The sequence below is a fragment of the Petaurus breviceps genome, unplaced genomic scaffold, assembly GCF_028583685.1.
Source record: "Petaurus breviceps papuanus isolate PSGF00001 unplaced genomic scaffold, PetGlider_PUasm1.0 94943, whole genome shotgun sequence".
NCBI lineage: Eukaryota > Metazoa > Chordata > Mammalia > Diprotodontia > Petauridae > Petaurus > Petaurus breviceps.
Genome location: NW_027187440.1, coordinates 41,293 through 46,714, shown reverse-complemented (window position 1 = coordinate 46,714; position 5,422 = coordinate 41,293). Strand labels below are relative to the sequence as shown.

General features: G+C 35.8%; 1 pseudogene; it reads left to right on the top strand.

Annotated features, from left to right (window-relative positions):
• The first annotated feature begins 3,818 nt into the window (after positions 1–3,818).
• Positions 3,819–4,903, top strand: LOC138155630 (L-lactate dehydrogenase A chain pseudogene; annotated as a pseudogene).
• The last annotated feature ends 519 nt before the right edge of the window (positions 4,904–5,422 follow it).

Below are 5,422 nucleotides of genomic sequence, written 5' to 3'. Positions count from 1 at the left end.
CCATTTTGAGTTGCTTTCCTTTAACAAAGCAGATCCAAGAACCTGTGGTAGCTGCAAACCCTGAGGACGCTTGGGGTGCTTGCTGCTACAGTAACACAATTATAAAGATCAGGCAAGACTCAAATGAACAGATATAAAAAGACACCCCTGACTTATCACTTTGTGTATGTGGAAGTGCCACAGGTGTTATATATTATGTGTTTTCAGATTTTTCAATGCATTGATCAGTTGCATTGATGTGTTTTCTCTCATAAAAATAATATTTGTCACAGAGGATGGCTTAAGGTGGGGAGGATTATTTGAGATAACTGTGATAGGAGAAACATAACATCAATAAAAACTTTCTTGAAATTAGATATAAGTAAGTTCTGTCCTTTCTTTTCTTTATAAAATATATTAATTAGAATAGTGCATATATTTAGATACTCTAAATGACAATATGAGAAGGAACAGTCAGGTTTTTCAAGATAGTTCAATAAAGCAGAACAGATATTAAAAATTACATAATGTTGGTCAGTGAACAAGCATTTATTAAGCACTTGCTATGACCCAGACCCTGTGCTAAGCACTGAAAATATAAAGAAATGTAAAAGACAATCACTAATCTCATAAGATTGCAATCTAATCAAGGAGACAACAGGCAATTAACACGATCAACTGAAAATTGTAGAGAATATAAAATTTCTCTCAAAGTTTTCTCAGTTATATAAAAGTCAGTACAAAAATGCAGACTGGTATGCTCTTCCACATCAAACTACATATTGTGAATCTGTTAGGATGAGATAATATTGCTTGCTAGATGCAACCACAGAGAGAGATTTATTCATCAAATATCTAACAATATCAGTCAAGATATAAGACAGCAATGACAGATGGTTACTAACTGTAGAATGGTCACTGTCATAAAGAATGTCCTGCACCAAAGTACAAATGAAAGCAGCATTCACTATAAACCTTTGTTTCTTTGTAATATTGTCTTGTTTGTATCAACCTTTGCAACACTTCAGAGACTATTCTATGAGATTTATGGCCATTCAAAGTAAAGTGGACTAGTAATCAATAGGAGAGAATAATAAAGAATAAAAAGATAGTGCTTAGAATATGACATGCAATTAGATTGTTAATTGATTGCATGCAATTAATTATTAGCTAATAGTCCATCAGTATGTATGTCTACATCTATATTTATCTTGATATTTATATCTACATATCTGACACTGGAGATGGATAATAACCTGGGCCCATAAGTGAATAGAAAGACTAAGAGTAGAATGAATTTAGGAAACTACTCAATGCTTTCAATTGTCCCAAGTTGTTCTCTGTCCCTCTCCCCAAACACAAACAACTTTTTTTTAAAGATACTAATATTCTTCCTTGGTGCTGTATGTGTATGCTAGTGACTTGTGGAACATCACAATATCTTAAAAATAGAAACCATGGATGATCCACTGGACAATGGAAAAATTCATGTTGGAAATAAGCAGTTCTCAGCAAATTGCCACTAATAAATTGCAAGGAAAACATTGGTTTAACATGCATTATCTATGGTCTGAATAAATGAAAAAGAATGTAGGCTGGTCATATAACAAAAAAAGAGGATAAAAAATGGAAAACTCAAATGTTGCACTGGTATTTATGAAATATTACAAGAACCCAAGGAAAGTCTATAGCTCCTTTATTTAATATTGATGGATGGATGTGAGCTAAAATTAGACAAATAAGAAGACACTAATGGGCTACAATCTTTATTGATATAGGGAATATATGCTTATGTATTCTGTAAATCAAGGTGAATCAGTCAATTAAATGATAATTTCAGGATCATAGATTTATAATTGATGGTTATTTCAGAGATCCAAATTTTTCATATTATAGATAAGGAAGCCGAGGTCCATAAGTTCATATGTGTATGATCAAACAGTTGCTAAACAGCAGAAGCAGAAAGACCTAGGCATTTGGTCCTCTAATTTTGTTTTACTCACCGAGTCCTCTGATTGTAAATTCAATACTCTTACCAATATCCTATGCTGATGAATTACATGATTAAATTTTACATATTATTTGAGCTTGTTGGATTTTGTCAAATTACTTGATGTATGTACACAAGTTGATTTTTTTAACCTTCTGTTATGATTAATCAAGAGAAAGGGACAGAGATTGCCCCCACACACACACTACTTGTCAAAGTTTATAAAGGTAGTGATTGGTGTTTCCAGGAATATAAGGCCAGACCTGTGACTCAAAGGTGGGGACTCTAGCATGTTGTAATGGCAAGCAAATGAGTACTTAGCACCTTGTTTCAGCTATTTAATTATTTAGCACCTTGTTTCATTTCAAGTTTCTTTAAAGCCTTGCCCATGATTATACCAAGTCTTTATTAAGAAATAGAACTTGTGAGCCCTACAACTTGTGAACCCCTATTGTTGATGCAACTGGAAGGGGCAGAACAGGGAGGAACTTAATAACCATATATAAGAAGCCCAAGCTGGGAAAGGGCAGAACTGAAAAGAGAGCACTTGTGGTGGCAGAATTGAGAAGGGGAATTTTGTGGTGGCCAGGCACTCTGTTTGTCTGTTCTGTTTATGTTGATTTTTGTTTTTGATACTTTGTGTAGAAGCCCTGGGACCCTACTGGATGCCCTGAAAGAGGATTTTCTTGTCTGTTTACAGAAGTCTTGGAGGAGGGATTTGGAGGTTCTGGAATTGTTCTAATGATTTGTGTTGAGTTCTCAGACCTTGTATGTGGGTCTGTGTTGATTTCACAGGCAGATGGGGAATTGATGATTGGCCAGCAATGTGCATGACTGTTGTTTTGGTTCTATTAAGCTTTGTCTTCCTAGAAACTGAAACTGTAAAGGATTTGAGGTGCACTGGACACTGTGAGCTTCAATACGGAATGGGAATTGGATGAGGAACTGGATGAAGAACTGGACAAGGAACTGAGAGCTGCGTACCTTTGAATTCAGGTGACAGTTGGGTAGATTCAGGCAGGAGGTGGGACTGTGGAAGAGGAATCATGGAATCTGAGAGCCAGCCTTGAATTAAAATGAAAAGACCTCTCTTTGGGCACTCATTGCTGACTGAGAAGATCATGATTTACTGTGCCCTAGGGGTAGGACAACTTTGTACTATGTACCTTGTACCTCTTAAGGATGATTGAGTTAAGGATGATTGGAAAGTAATCTCCAATTAAGAAGAAAGAAGACTTTTTGACTGAGAGATTCAGACAATTGACCTAAGGGTGGAGAAGTTTGACCTTTATACTTTGTGTCCCTTAAGGAGGCTTGCTCCTTAAGGATGACTGAGTTAAAGACTCACTAGATGATATCTTTTGCTGAAAACTATGTGGCCACTTTAGTGATAACTTGTTATGTTATAACATTATGAATGTTGTACTTTGTTTTCTGTGAATGTTTTGCTTTAATTTATTGCTGAATAAATTGAGAGTTCATTAAACTATGTAATCAGAATTTTAAAGTTGCTCACAGCAGCAGTCCTCTGGAAAGCTGATAGTGCTTGACACATGGCAGGACAGAGAACATCAAGAACCTCAAAAAAATAAAGACTGGTGAAGGTAGACTGGCCAAACCACATTTAAAAATGTAAGAAAAAAGTCATAAGTATATAAAACAATAATTTTCCCTAGAATAGTAATGCTTAAATATTAAATGAGGGAAACAAAATAGAGAACCCAGAATCTGAACACAACATATGTTAAAGAAGTGATTTAAACACCCATGTGGCTTGGTCTGGGAGGAGCAATCTTGCATCTAACTCAGAAATTTCATGGCCTGACCAGCAACATCAATTTCCCCCAAAATGGGAACTACTGCCAAGGATCAGCTGACTGTGAATGTCCTAAAGGAAGAAGAGTTCAACATAACAAGATCACTGTTGTTGGGGTTGGTGCAGTTGCCATGGTATGTGATATCAGTATCTTAATGAAGGATTTGGCTGGTGAACTTGCCCTAGTTGATGTCTTAGAAGACAAACTAAAGGGAGAGATGATGATCTCCAATATGACAGCCTTCTCAAAACATCAAAAATTGTTTCTGGAAAAGACTATATTGTGATTGCAAACTCAAAGGTAGTTGTTGTTATGGCTGGGGCACATCAACAGGAGTGAGAAAGTTATCTTAATTTGGTCCAACATAATGTGAATATCTTTAAAATCATCATTTCCAATTTTGTTAAATATAGGTCTAATGGCAAACTGCTTACTGTTTCCAATCCAGTGGATATTTTGACATATGTGGCCAGGAAGCTAAATGGCTTTCTTAAAAGCTATGTCATTGGAAGTGATCGCAATCTAGATTCTGATTGTTTCCATTACCTAATGTTGGAGAGACTTGGTGTCTATTCTCCAAGGCGTCATAGATGGGTGTTTGGGGAACATAGAGACTCCAGTGCTCCTGTATGAAGTGATGTGAACTTTGCCAGCGTCTCTTGGAATAATCTTTATCTTGCTTTGGTAACTGGTGCTGATTCAGAGAATTGGGAAGATGTTCATAAACAGGTGGTTGAAAATGCTTATGAGGTGATCAAACAGAAGGGCTAAACTTCTTCAGTCACTGGCTTGTCTGTAACATATCTGGCTGAAAGGATTATGAAGAATCTTAGCAGAGTGCAACCAATTTGCAACTTGATTAGATGCCTATATTGCATTAGTGATGATTATGTCTTCCTTAGTGTCCCATTTATCTTACAGTAGAATGGCATTTCAGATTTGTAAATTTCAGAAGGTAAACTTGAGTCCAGAGGAGGAGGGTCATTTAAAGAAGAGTGCAGATACACTTTGGGGAATCCAGAAGGAGTTGCAATTGTAAAATCTCTTAATGTTCTGCCATTTTATTATCTAGAGAACATGATAATGGTTAATAAATTATGTATGATGTACTTTTCAAGTAGGTCAAAGCCTTTCTAGTTACTAAGTCAACATCAGAAATATAAAACCTATGAACACACATTGTGGAATAGTACATTGTTACTACTATTTGTTAAATGTTGTTGTTTATATGTAATGCTGGGTATTCCTTGTACAATATTGAAGTAGTTGCTGTCAAGCAGAGTTAATAACCCACAGGTACATAACTGCCAACCCTGTAGGTGCTATAGATTCCCATAGGTCCAGATGACATCATTCCTGGAAACAAAACACCATACAGTAATAATATTTGATTGATGCATTAATTACCTTTGGGTTTTTCTCCATTAGGGCTCTACAACATGGACATATGTATTACCTTCCCAGAGGACCTGATTGTGTGTGTGTGTGTGTGTGTGTACTTGTAAATTTCCATATAATAAAAAAGATCTATATATGTATAACAATGCAACCAATTCCTCAAATGTCATACTAACCCAAATACCAAATAAACAACAAAAAGCAATAAATAAAGAAAAAAAACCCACATAAGAAACAT